A 14088-nucleotide genomic window follows, 5' to 3' on the forward strand; every position below is an offset into this window, starting at 1 on the left:
CAAACGCCACTGGGTTACGTATAAGTATGAAAGGATGCCGTTGTTTTGTCACTATTGTGGGGTCTTTGGTCATGATCTCTACCATTGCCCAGCGCACTTTGCAGCATCGAAGAAAGCTTCTCCCATTGAATACCAATACGGTGACTGGTTAAAAGCAAATACCGGATGGAGCAAATCCCCACCACGTTGGGGGAGGGATAGTCCAACGAGGGATGACTCAACAGGAAAATCTGATGTCCCAGCCATGGAAAGCGATGAAGGGCAAGCAGCGGCAACGGTGGTGGCTAGGGTACAAAACTCCAGGGAAAGCCGAAACTACCAGAATGGTAACTACGGGTTGGAAGGGAAGGGTCCGGAAAATTCGAAAAAAATCTCGAAAGAGAATGAAGTTCAAATTTCAAATGTGGATAGACCTACGCCGAAACTATTGCCAGGTGAAGATTTGCATCCATATTTGACTGACGAGTCAAAGGTTGTGTCAAACACAACCAATTCAAGTTTGGGCCACACAGAGTCAAAGCCTAATAGGCCTAACGGTAAGTGGACTAGGCTAATCAGAATGGATGTTGGGTCAACGGATTCAGCTAGTGTTATTATGAAGCCCATGTTGGGTAAAAGAGAATTTGGAGAAGCCATAAACGAAGAATGCAGTAGAGACACTGAACATAAGTCTCATAAATGTTCCAAGGTAGATGGGGAAGCTGACAATGCTATGAAAACATTGGCGGGGGTGGTGGACCACCCTTGCCAGGAGCAATGAAATTACTGAGTTGGAACTGCCAAGGGCTTGAAAACCCTTGGACAGTTCGAAGTCTTCACAAAATAGTGAAGGACCAAGCTCCCGAAATTTGTTTCCTCATGGAAACTCAGCTCGACATCGACGGTATTAAACATTGGTGTAGTGAGCTACCTTATAAGAATAAATTTGTTGTCAAAAAACCGAGGTTGGGTGGAGGTCTTGCCATGCTATGGAAGGAAGAAATAAGGTTGGAAGTATTTAAATTCTCGGATAACCAAATCTTTGCTTGGGTGACCGAGAGTGATGGATTTAGATGGTTGCTTACCGGTTTTTATGGTTGCCCAGAGGTAAGAGATCACTTCAAGTCTTGAACCCTTCTCTCTTATTTATACTCATACGTGGATGGTGCTTGGATGTGCATAGGGGACTTTAATGAGATGTTGAGTTCGATGGAAAAGCTAAATTTCTGGCCAACTCCACCCTAACAACTTGACACTTTCCGAGAAGCTCTGGAAATCTATCGCCTCGTGGACCTAGGATTTGTTGGCTACCCTTACACATGGAATAATAGGAGACCCGGGACTGCCAACGCTAGGGAATGCTTGGATAGGGCTGTGGCCAATGAAGCATGGAAGGTGAAGTTCCCTGGAACAACTGTCACGCATATTATCTCGCATGCATCGGACCATCTTCCTTTGATCCTCCAAAACCATGCAGCTCCAAGACAAAATACTAGAAGAGATCGTGGGTTCAAATTCGAAGAAGCGTGGTTGTTGTGGGATGACTGTGCCAAGGTAGTTTAAGATGCATGGGAAAACAGTGAGGTAGGTGAAACGACATTGGAAATGGTCAGGTTGAAGATAAATGGTTGTAGCATGGATTTGAGGGCTTGGGGAGCTTCCAAAACTCATGCTGGCACGAAAGAGATAAAAGATTTGCAAAAGCAGATTGAATGGCTGACCAGTGCCCCGTCCACTGAACAGCACCGAAGTGAATTTATTCAAGCAAGCAAGGAGCTGGATGAATGGCTAAGAAAACAGGAAGTATATTGGGCTCAAAGGTCTAGGGTAAATTGGATCAAACATGGAGATAAAAACACCAGATTTTTCCACTTAAAAGCAACTCAAAGGAGGCAGAGGAACTACATTAAAGGAATCTTGGACCCATAAGGTGGCTAGCGTGAGGAGATAGAAGAAGTGGTAGGAGTAGCTGTGGATTATTTCAATAATATGTTTTCCACAAAGTCATGCAACCGGGTTGAGGAGTGTCTTGAAGCAGTACAACAAAAGGTGTCCTCTAAAATGCAACAAACATTGTCCAGTGAATTTACTGCAGATGAAATTAAAGCATCTTTGTTCCAAATGGGACCTACAAAGGCTCCTGGACTAGATGATATGAATGCCCTTTTTTATCAAAAAATTTGGCATATTGTTGGCGATAATGTTGTGTCTGCTATTCTTGAATTTTTTAGTACGAGTTTTTTGCCTCCTACCCTTAATCATACTTATATTTTTCTCATTCCAAAAATCAAAAATCCTGTTAAGGTCTCTGATTATAGGCCTATTAGCCTGTGTAACGTTATTTACAAAATTATTGCAAAGGTGCTAGCCAACAGGTTGAAGCAAATCCTGCCTCAAATTATTTCTCCAACACAGAGTGTCTTTGTGCCAGAAAGATTAATTACAGATAATGTGCTGGTGGCTTATGAAGCTTTACATACGATACATGGAAGGAAGAAAGGCAAAATTGGGACACTTGCCATGAAACTGGACATCAGTAAGGCTTATGATAGGGTAGAATGGGATTTTTTGAAAAAGATCATGCTTAAATTGGGTTTCCCTGGCAAATGGGTGGATAGGGTTATGAGTTGTGTCACATTACCTTCTTTTTCCGTATTAATTAATGGAAAGGCTTATGGCATGATTCATCCCACTAAAGGAATCCATCAAGGAGATTCTCTATCACCTTATCTCTTTCTCTTATATGCAGAAGGATTTACATCTCTCTTACAAAAGGCAGAGTTGGAAGGGAATATCCATGGTGTTTCCATTTGTAGGCAAGCTCCCCGCATTTCACACCTGTTGTTTGCAGATGATTCCTTCTTATTTTGCCAAGCCAGAGACAAGGAAACAAAGGCAGTAATGGAGATCTTGAAATTGTACGCAGAAGCTTCAGGCTAATGTATTAACATGGATAAGTCTTCGGTGTATTTCAGCAGTAATACTTCTCTTCAACAGAGAGATGTGATCAAGGCTTTGTTGGGGGTAAGGGAAGTTGATAGATTTAAGTCATACTTCGGTTTACCAACCTTGGTGGGACGGAAGAAATACCATACTTTTTCTTTTTTAAAGGTTAGGGTTTGGAAAAAGCTTCAAGGGTGGAAAGGGAATATGTTGTTGAGGGCTGGAAAGGAAATACTAATCAAAGTTGTGGCTCAATCAATCCCAACCTACACTATGGGGGTTTTTCAACTACCGGTCAAGTTGTGTGAAGAACTTCAAGCTTTATGTGCCCAGTTTTGGTGGGGGCAAGTTGGGAATGAGAAGAAGATCCATTGGTTGAGTTGGGAAAAATTAACTAGACCAAAATTGGAAGGAGGAATGGGATTTAAGGATTTACGACAATTCAACTTGGTGATGCTTGCTAAACAAGGTTGGAGATTGTTGCATGATCAAGAGTCCTTGCTTTTTCGATGCCTTAAAGCATGGTATTTTCCTAGATGCATTTTTTTGGAGGCCACAGACTCTCCCACTAGCTCTTTTACTTGGAAGAGCATTTTGGTAGCCAAGCCAATACTTAAGAGGGGATTGTGCTGGAGGGTGGGCAACGGAGCTTCTATTCGGGTTTTAAGTAATGCGTGGATTCCTAATCATCCATCTAATAGGGTACTATACCCAACTCATAATGTAGAAGAAGATTTGATGGTTGCTGAACTTATAGATCCGAATACAAGGCGATGGGACAGAGAATTTATCAAGCAAAATTTTAACCGTGAGGATGGGGAAGCTATTTTGCATGTGCCTCTAAGCAGAAGAGTAATATCTGATTCTCTGTTTTGGACCTTCACCAAGTCAGGGGAATATACAGTGAGGTCAGGATATCATGTGGGTCGGCTATTGCAAAAGGGGAGGGATTGGGCAGAGAGTTCTATTGGAGTTGTGGGAGGCACCGTTTGGAAGAATTTGTGAAAGCTGAAAGTGCCAAATAAAATCAAAGTTTTTGGTTGGCGAATGTATCATAATATCCTGCCTACTCGAGTGAATTTGGTCCAAAGGAATATCATCCTGGATAATAGGTGTGAGTGTGCAAGATTGAAGTTGAAACGGAAATCCATGCCCTGTGGAATTGTGGAGTGGCGCGAGATGTATGGGCGGGTTGCTCGGAGCGATTGTAGAAATGCGTTGGAGGCCAAGTTGACGTGCTTCAGCTCATGGAGGAGTTGATGGACCGACTGTCCACTGATGAACTCAAGTATTTTCTTGTCTAAACCTGGGTTATTTGGAACCAACGAAATGGTATAATTCATGGGAAGAAGCTGCAACCACCTGAGGTACTAACTAAACATGCGCAAGATCTGTTAGAGGAGTTTAGGCGAGCCAATGTCCAGCTTTCAGTCCCATCCACACTACCAAGCCCGATGAGATAAAGACCACCCCCTTTAACCCGTTTCAAGCTTAACTTTGACGCTTCGATCTTCCAAGAAGGTGGGGCGTCAAGTATTGGGGCCATTATCCGTAACGATAGAGGGGAAGTCATGGCGGCTTTATCAGCAAAGGGTCCCCCTGTGACGTGCAATGAAGAAGCAGAGATTCTTGCTTGTCGCCGTGCGGTGGAATTTGCAGTGGAGTGTGGTTTTACAGAATTGGTACTAGAAGGGGATAACCAAGCTCTCATGAATGCTTTAAGTTCGAGGAAAGGGTTGCTGTCTCGGTTGGGCCACATTCTCCAGGATGTGATATGCATGCTTAATGGACTTAGATGGTCACAGGTGCTATTTGCAAAACGGAGCACTAATACTGTTGCCCATACTCTAGCTAGATATGCTAAGGACCTCCTAGAGGATGTTGTACGGCTTGAAGATTCTCCTCCTCCAATTGTGGAGGCTTTGTACAGTGATTCAATTTCTATTTAATAAATTGTGAGGATGGTTTCCTCTTAAAAAAAAAACATAGGAATAAGGAGACAAAAAGGGAAAAATATGAACAATTATGAAAATTCAAATAACACCTAGCAACTAATGACAATTGTTATTGAAGTGTAAGCAAAAGATGTCAGTCCACATGGCAAGAAAGGAGAAACTAAACAAAGGTTCATTTTTACAAATTCTCTAATTGACTCTTTATTATTTGTTAATACTTATTAAATAAATGTGTATCATATGTTTTTTTTTTCTGAATGCATTGGTTACTTGCTAGTTGATCTAATATTTAGTACAATTTTGCCAATAAATATCATAATATTTGAATTTTATCGACAAAGTGGTTATAATTAACTTATAATTATAGGCATAATTGTTTTGATATAGTTCCAGTAAGCATTATTGAGTATGGTCCTTTTAAACTTTCATAAATCATTAAATAGTTTAAAGTTGAACTTCAAAGGCCTGCACTTTATAAATAAAAAATAAAAAAAAGAAAAAAAAAAAGAAAGAAACCTAAACAGAGTGAGGGGGATTGAAGTATTGAACCATGTACACAAACTCAACAAAGGGTGTGATGTGTCAACAGGCCTGAAGCCCATTGACAATAGAAGACCTTGCATATTGGGCTACTTAAGATCCACATTATTTATGCAAAACTGAGTTTGCAAAACTCACAGTTACATCAAGAAGGCCATAACTTATAGCCCATAAGTATCAGAGAGATTTTTCTATATTGATCCATTTATAATGGACACGAGCTTGGGCCCAAATTGATGGACAGGAACATAGTACATAGTATATACTACGTTTTTTAAGATCCCAGACAGGCCTGGAATATTCCAGAACCCACACGATGTCACGAACATAGGCACTAGTGAAAAACATATAAACTATAAGGGTATCACTGCAAATAAATCCTTTTTTGGGGTTTTCTTACCATTCAAATCAACGGTCCAGATCTCTTCTCAGATTTTGCCCTAATTGTTCTGTCTCTCTCACTCTATATAAACCCCATAAACCCTTCCTCAAACCCTAGACCTCTCTCTCTCTCTCTCTCTCTCTCTCTCACTCTCAAAATATTTTGGCTTCAGAGGATTCTCACTCTTCTTCTTCTTCTTAACCGAGTTTGCTCTCTCAAACCCTAAATCTCTCAATGTTTTTGATTGATTTTTGCAATGTAAAAACCCATGTCTGTGCCTGTGATGGTTCTAAATATACTCCGAGAGAGTAATCTCTGTGAAATCAATTTGATCTGAGGCAAAGGCTTTTTATATTGTCATCATTTTCTCTGCAACCAAACAGATCATTAACTTGATTTTCTAAATAGTTGATATTCTTGTAAAGATTGTGTTTTTCATTATAGGTTATGAGTTTGTACACTAGGATTGCAATTTTAGGCACTTTCTATCAAATGGGTTTTTTTTTTTTCATTTGCTTAACTTGGCTCCATGATATATGCTTAGCTAATATTGGGTCTTTTGAAACTCTTACATAAAACGACATTTCTTTGATATAGTATTTGGCATTGCAAGTGATGATAAAACAGACAGGGACATCAGCACTCCTTTGGAGAATGGTGACATGTCTAATGGGAATCTCTCTGATGCAATATTGTACAAAATTACAAATTATTCATCATCAATTTCATAACTTGGAATTGTTTTATGCATATTGCTCTAGAATGATTGCTATGATTAGTGTTCATTTATGTGATTAGCTTTTATATACTAACTAATGGTGAGCTGGGTTTCATTGTTTTACATAGTCATACATTTGCATCCATGAATTATGTAATTGAACTGTTTTTATTTAAAATTTGGTTTGAAACTGAATGGTATGCATTTCCCACATAATATTTTGAGCAAGTGATGATAAAACAGACAGGGACATCAGTACTCCCTTGGAGATTGTTGACATGTCTAATGGGAATCTCTCTGATGTTCACATCTATATTATTTTTGCTTAATGTAATTGTTTTAAACTTTGTACTAGTTGCCAATGATGCAATTCATTGCACGTATTATCAGATATATATTAAATGTTGATAAATCTGATTGTCACTACCTCTGAGGCAACTAAAGTTTTGTTCTTAGGCGATATATTCGTCAATTGGTAGCAAACTCTATATTTTATTAAAAAATTTATGTGATATACATTACCTAAACCTATGATGGTTTTGAAATGTACTCTGAGCATCAGCTATGAACAGAATTTCATTTGAGGCACGGTGGATTACCATTTAGGTGGTGAATTATGGTGGTGTTATTGACAAGTGTGGTGAGCCAAGTCTCTTAGAAGTCCCTGAGAAAGTCAGTTTCAATTGATGTTCTCTTGGCCTATATACCTCTAGGATCCTATAGAGAAAGAATACAGTTCCAAATCTTGTTGACAAATTTGGTTTTACAGTCTTTGTTTTAGATCACAAAATTTGATTTTTTTTCTTTCTAAGTTTGTAGTGTTTGAATATCGCCAATGATGATATCATTAACCAATAACCATCTTTCGGGACTGAATGGCTTTTTAAGGCCTTGATGTTATTCTGCAATTCTGAGGCGATATGTTATTTGAAGCATTACATCTTTTTGAAACTTATGTAAATAATTCCTTAAAACATTAAAGTACTATTTTTATTTTTATTTTTAAAAGTGAATTGTAAGTCAATGTGACTGGGGATTTTTACCAGAAATCCCTTACTTGAATGGAGCAAACCTATTGAGTGTTTGCAAATTCCAAAGTTAATGTCACATAAAAATGCTTGTTGATGTTGATGGTCCTCCTTAGGGAGCTCCTCCATCGATGAGTGGTCTCATATTCCATCGCCTTGTGGAGCAGCGTTGCTGCCTTTACCTCTTGGGACTGGCCATGAGACAAACATTATTTTAAATGTTCTTGATTTTTTTTTTGGTTTATTTTTCGTTGCCTTTGTCTTTTCTTTACATGTTTTATTTTTATTGTTGATGATTATATCATAAATCAAAATACCTATTTTGGGAGTGTGTAAAACATTGTTCAATTCTTTGGCCATATTGGCCTATGATGACCTACAATTTTAGCAAAAGGCTTTGGGTTTTGATTTTTGTCATATTACTATATACATAAGAATTTTATTTTAAACAAGCTTTAATCTCTTAAATTAATAAAAGAATATTTTATTAAAAATATGAATAAGTTGCTATTTTATTATGATCCTGAATATTTTTACATTAATTTTTTGTGACTTTTAAATATGTTTACCTTCGTGTAACAATTTAGTTTATTGTTCATTGAACTTTGTATTCTCTAGTTCACATAGGATTTAATCATTTTGTTAATAAATGCCCTAAGCCTGATGATTGTTACGCAAGAACGGAGATTTGAATGGTGCTTTTGTAGAAGTCTTAATTGGGCTCCAGAAGCACCTCATGTGATAAGTTCTTCTATATGGTATATGAGGGCTAAGAAATTGTTGTTTGTTTTTGACTCCGACTCGAATAATTGTGTGCTTGCAACAACATTTTCAAGATGTTCAGGCAAAGATCTTTGGTTACTGGTATTTTAAAGAACGCCTATTATCTGTCTGCGTTGCATCTTTGTTGATTGTTTAGTTAGTCGTCTTCTGCTTTGCTTTAGTGTGTATAACTAAGAATTGTAAGTAAGTTGTTTTGCTTTGCTTATTAATGCTAGTGTGGCACTACCCTAGCTACGCTAAAGTTCTCTAACAGCTAGAGAAAGCAGCAATGCAATCTACTTTGGCTCTTATTTCCAAAGCAAAAAACCTTACATTAATTCAAAATTTACCATCCTTAGTTGTGCCACTGAAGCAAAGCAGAAGAGTGACTTTGTGAGGAGATGCACCCACCTAGTACTTCGAGCACTTTGTGAGGAGAGCACTTGCCTTTTATTAGGAATAGAAAAAACAAAAAAGAATCTTTTGTTAGGAAGAGGAGGAATAAAAAGTCAAAAAGAATCTGTGCGATAGATTTGTGAGGAGAGCACTTGCCTTTTATTAGGAATAGAAAAAACAAAAAAGAATCTTTTGTTAGGAAGAGGAGGAATAAAAAGTCAAAAAGAATCTGTGAGATAGATTTAAGGCATGATATGGTTTTCCATTGCCACAATTGGTTTTTCTTTGCTTCAAGCACCCACCTAGTACTTTGAGCACTCACTTACTTGGACAGTAGTTTGGGTAACACCGTTGTCGAAATTTACTTTTTTTTCTCAATTTTCTAAATAACTTGGAACAATATCTATAACGCAAATAAACTCGAGATTTCGTAATATTCAGCTAAAAAACTCGAAAACACCTGGCCATAAAATCAAATATTCCATTTTCACACAATTAAAAAAAAAAAAATCCAATGAGGAGAGAGACGCTCATAGACACAAGAAAAAAGAGGATATACTGATATAGTTTAGGATAGACAAACTTGAAGTACAGTATAAGTGTTGTTTTTTAGGTTTTTATATGGTGATTGTTTAACTAAAAAATATATTTTTATCTTATTTAAAAAAATTTATATGACGAAATTTTAAGAAGAGAACTCGAGAAATAGTATCTAAGTATTGTATTTAAGTTTTAAGATACTAGATAATTATCTTTAATGGTCTTGGAATTGTGAAAAAGTACCTTGGGGATCAATACCAAAACTTCGTAACGTGCTTTCTCATCTTTACTCTCTATTTCTGATAAAAGAGTTGAAACCTGTTTTTGTTTGTTGGGTCCATAATCAAACCTAAAGGCCTTCTCCAATCTTCTTTAACTCCATCATTCCCCCATTTTAGAACTCTAATTGGTTTCATTGGCCACTGAACGGGTACTCTCATTCAATGGGCCTTGGCCTCCCTCAGCAAAGTCTTGAGCTCAAAAACCTCTCGTGCTTCATCGAAGCCCAATAGTTAGATGATGATCAGATGATAGTCAAAATTCATTTTTTGCTTTTAACTCAACTCAAACGGAAGAAAATTTGATTTAATATGAATTATTACTGTAGGGACACAATTTTCAGATCAAGCCCAAAATGTAAGGGATCTTGGTCCAGTGAACCCAGTACAATAAATTTGTAGAGAGTGGGTCAAAGAGTTAGGCTTTAGTGCTTGGCTAACAATTAATATGGTTTTGGATGATGAGCCAACAAGAATTGAACCTGATTTGGCGAGAAAGTTCGTTATCGGCACAGTCCGAGGAGCTCTGTTCTAGCATATATTGGATGACAATGGTTACAGGAGTTGTTGAGATTGCTATAGTGCTTTCTCTTCTCCTTTTCTCATCCCCCCTTCTCTGGGATCTCTATCCTTATTTACATTACATCTCTCCCTTCATCCTTATCCTACACGTGGACCACATGTGGATAGTTGATAGTTGTCCCATTAGCCCCCTCTAAAAGTCTTCTGGGTGGCTGTAAGGCTGTCATAATACTGTTCAAATGTCACTTCCTCATTAATGTAGTGGTAGCAGTTTTCTCTTAGATATTTTTGAGTCTTTATCCCTCTTGTACGTTCATGATGCTCGTTGCTATCATTAAACCTTCCTGAAAGGTCATCCTTGATCATTAGGATCTATACCAGATTTGCGTTTGGCTTTATCTGAGGAGATAGTACTCCTCGGACTCGGACCACCCATGCTTCTCGGCCAAAACCACATGCTCTCGGCCAAAACCGAAAATCCATGACCTCACAATAGCCCCTCAAAACTCCGATTTTCTCCTCGCATCCAAGGAGAAAAGTGGGGTTTTGAATTCTTAAGAGTTGATTCTGCTTTGATCCTTTGATTTACACTTGTGGGAGTGTCGTTTCAAGCGCCCTATATTTATACTGTGAATTGCTCCTTTCAGAGCTACTAATCTGAGGATTTGGTTATAATCTTGGACCTTGAAGAGAGATGTCATGAAGTATTAACTTTCTCACATCATCTGGTCCGAGGACCGAGGCATGATGGAGTTATAGTTTAAACACTTTGAAGAGAGAATGTCATGAAGTGTTAACTTTCTCACATCATCTGGTCCGAGGACCGAGACATGATCGAGTTATAGTTTAAACACTTTGAAAAGAGAATGTCATGAAGTGTTAACTTTCTCACATCATTTGGTCCGAGGACTGAGGCATGATCGAGTTATAGTTTAAACACTTTGAAGAGAGAATGTCATGAAGTGTTAACTGTCTCACATCATCTGGTCCGAGGACCGAGGCATGATCGAGTTATAGTTTAAACACTTTGAAGAGAGAATGCCATGAAGTGTTAACTTTCTCACATCATCTGGTCCGAGGACTGAGGCATGATTGAGTTATAGTTTAAACACTTTGAAGAGAGAATGTCATGAAGTGTTAATTTCCCCAAAATAGGAGGTCAGAGGACTCGGCATAGCTAAGGTTCTGTTTAACCACTTCAATAGATGCCTGTGTGTATTAATTTTTCCAAAGCAGGAGGTTCGAGGACCCGGCATAGCTAAGGTTCTATTTAACCACTTCAAAAGATGCCAGTGTGTGTTAATTTCCCCAAAGCAGGAGGTCCGAGGACCCAGCACAGCTAAGGTTCTGTTTAACCACTTCAATAGATGCCATTGTGTGTTAATTTCCCCAAAGCAGGAGGTCCGAGGACCCAGCATAGCTAAGGTTCTGTTTAACCACTTCAAAAAATTAGAAAATATCAATATATACCTTCAAGAACTAGCCCCGCCACAAAGCCCTTTTGAATTGCTCATATGTTGCTGTCACTTCCTCTAATGGAGGTTCAGCGAACTCGGCCACCAAATTCGCGAGAACCTGGCCCCTGACAGAGGTACGAAGCATGTACTTAATGTCAAAAGCCCCCAGAACTGTGCCCCATTCAGCATTCCTCCCCGTATAATCTGCACTTTGTATTATAGACCTGAGTGGAAGCTAAGTTAGGACAACAACTGTGTGCCTCATATAGTGACTTGCTCACATAGCAAACTGGCCACCATAATGGCTTTCCCTAGGGACTCTTACTGGTGGGGGCCTAATTGTATCATATCTAACCGTTGCACTCACTATCACACAAGCTCTCCCCACAGACGGCGCCAATTGTAGGGACACAATTTTCAGATCAAGCCCAAAATGTAAGGGATCTTGGCCCAGTGAATCCAGTACAATAAATTTGTAGAGAGTGGGTCAAAGAGCTAGGCTTTAGTGCTTGGATAACAGTTAATATGGTTTTGGATTATGAGTCAACAAGAATTGAACCTGGTTTGGCGAGAAAGTTCTGGTTTGGCGAGAAAGTTCGTTCTCGGCACAGTCCGAGGAGCTCTGTTCTAGCATATATTAGATGACAATGGTTACAGGAGTTGTTGAAATTGCTATAGTGTTTTCTCTTCTCCTTTTCTCATCTCCCCTTCTCTGGGATCTTTACCCTTATTTACGTTACATCTCTCCCTTCATCCTTACCCTGCACGTGGACCACATGTGAACAGTTGATGGTTGTCCCATCAGCCCCCTCTAAAAGTCTTCTGGGGTGGCTGTAAGGCTGCCATAATACTGTTCAGAGGTTACTTCCTCATTAATGCGGTGGTAGCAGTTTTTCCTTAGATATTTTTGAGTCTTTATCCCTCTTGTACGTTCATGATGCTCGTTGCTATCATTAGAACTTCCTGGAAGGTCATCCTTGATCATTAGGATCTATACTAGATTTGCGTTTGGCTTTATCCGAGGAGATAGTACTCCTCGAACTCGGACCACCCATGATTCTCGGCCAAAACCACATGCTCTCGGCCAAAACCCAAAATCCATGACCCCATAATTACTATATGAATAAATCTGTTACACTCCCAAACTTTAGGATTTAAAATTTTTTTTTTAAATGAATTAGCAAAATAGCAAAAATCATTATTGTCCTTGTTGAAGGAATTGTCATATAGGATGTATTTAGTTAGATGTTTTGGGAATTAAAAGAACATTTTTAAAATTCAAAACTTTGTTTCACAACCACAATTTCGCGTAGCTCTTTTAAAAACTTTTTTACAAACGCTTATTTTAAATTCAAAATATAATTTTCCAACATCTTATACAAATATACCCATATATTCCTTCAATGATGCATTTGAGATTTTATGACTATAAAGTTCTCCTCTTTTTTTTTTTTTTCTCCCAATTAAATTAGTTTATATAAAAAAAAAAAAAAAACACGGGAATAGTAATAGTTCCACCATATCTTATTTCATTTTATGACTTAAAAATGAGTGTTCTAAAATAAGTTGAAAATTTTCTTGTTTTGTGTTCTCAAAATAAAAAATATAAAAAAGAGAATAAATTGTGTACATTTACCTTTTTACCAATTTCCTGCCTTTCTCATAAGTCATAAGGTTAAGGCTAAAAAGTTTCCGGATTATTGGTTTTTATTTCTGTGGTCCCAAGGCTCCCAACTTGATTCTCTCACTACCAGAAACAAAATTATTCATATATTTCATTGAACCCAAATACCCAATAAGACATATTTGCAATTGGGACACCGAAAATAATTCAAGAAAATACCACTTTATCCATTACATTCAGGTTTTAATCTTATCCGGGTTTGCATAGCAACTCAACTGTCTTTTTTTTTTTTCTTTCTTTTTGAGGAACATGCTTCTTAACATTAATCAGAAGAGGTCGAATCAACTTGAACAACAATCAGAATATTTAGTGGTACATCTTCCATTTAGACAATTAAATTGAGCGAGTTGACTGCACATCTTGCTAAAACATGAGCTACATTGTTCCCTTGACTTTGCATGAGTAAAGCTAAAGCTATCAAAAGAAGGAACTAGAAATTTGGCCAACTCAACTGTCTATTATAACTAAAACAGTGATAAAAATGATTGGACATTTGGCCACTTGCTAGTTGCTACATATCTTAATAATCAACATTCACATTATTTTTGTGGAGCCCAATTTGGCTAAGAATAAAATCCATCCACGTAGGTGACAGAGCATCCAGACTAATTAAAAAAAAACTTTGCTTAATAGGTGCATCTTGGACCCATTTTTTTCTGAAGAAAATGAGTGTTCATCACATGCGTCGGTCACTCACGGTGTCAATTTGCTATTGGCCTTGTTGACAATATTAACATTATTTTGCTCTTTGTGGGTCTATGGTTAGGTAGTGGATTTGAATATTGTTTTTTTGGTTTAAAGTTCAGACCCAAATTAAATACTAATAAAATTAAGTAATCTTTGGAAAATATTTTTCTATTTAAGGTTCGGGCTTGTTGATTGGACTGCTGCTTGAGATATTTGT

The 14088-nt window shown here is 37.9% G+C and overlaps 5 non-coding genes across 5 annotated transcripts; all 5 read left to right on the forward strand.

The window, feature by feature from the left end:
• Nucleotides 1-6070: 6070 nt before the first annotated feature.
• Nucleotides 6071-6144, forward strand: LOC142633197 (small nucleolar RNA Z267). The gene has a single exon (XR_012843838.1). It is a non-coding gene; the product is annotated as a small nucleolar RNA Z267 (small nucleolar RNA).
• A 260-nt stretch (nucleotides 6145-6404) lies between these two features.
• On the forward strand, nucleotides 6405-6490 carry LOC142633198 (small nucleolar RNA R44/J54/Z268 family). The gene has a single exon (XR_012843839.1). It is a non-coding gene; the product is annotated as a small nucleolar RNA R44/J54/Z268 family (small nucleolar RNA).
• Nucleotides 6491-6738: 248 nt separating this feature from the next.
• Nucleotides 6739-6824, forward strand: LOC142633199 (small nucleolar RNA R44/J54/Z268 family). The gene has a single exon (XR_012843840.1). It is a non-coding gene; the product is annotated as a small nucleolar RNA R44/J54/Z268 family (small nucleolar RNA).
• A 49-nt stretch (nucleotides 6825-6873) lies between these two features.
• On the forward strand, nucleotides 6874-6954 carry LOC142633206 (small nucleolar RNA snoR122). Its single transcript, XR_012843847.1, has one exon. It is a non-coding gene; the product is annotated as a small nucleolar RNA snoR122 (small nucleolar RNA).
• A 392-nt stretch (nucleotides 6955-7346) lies between these two features.
• LOC142633181 (small nucleolar RNA SNORD96 family) lies at nucleotides 7347-7436 on the forward strand. The gene has a single exon (XR_012843824.1). It is a non-coding gene; the product is annotated as a small nucleolar RNA SNORD96 family (small nucleolar RNA).
• Nucleotides 7437-14088: the final 6652 nt, after the last annotated feature.

This window comes from Castanea sativa, chromosome 4 (genome assembly GCF_040712315.1).
Source record: "Castanea sativa cultivar Marrone di Chiusa Pesio chromosome 4, ASM4071231v1".
NCBI classification, from domain to species: domain Eukaryota; kingdom Viridiplantae; phylum Streptophyta; class Magnoliopsida; order Fagales; family Fagaceae; genus Castanea; species Castanea sativa.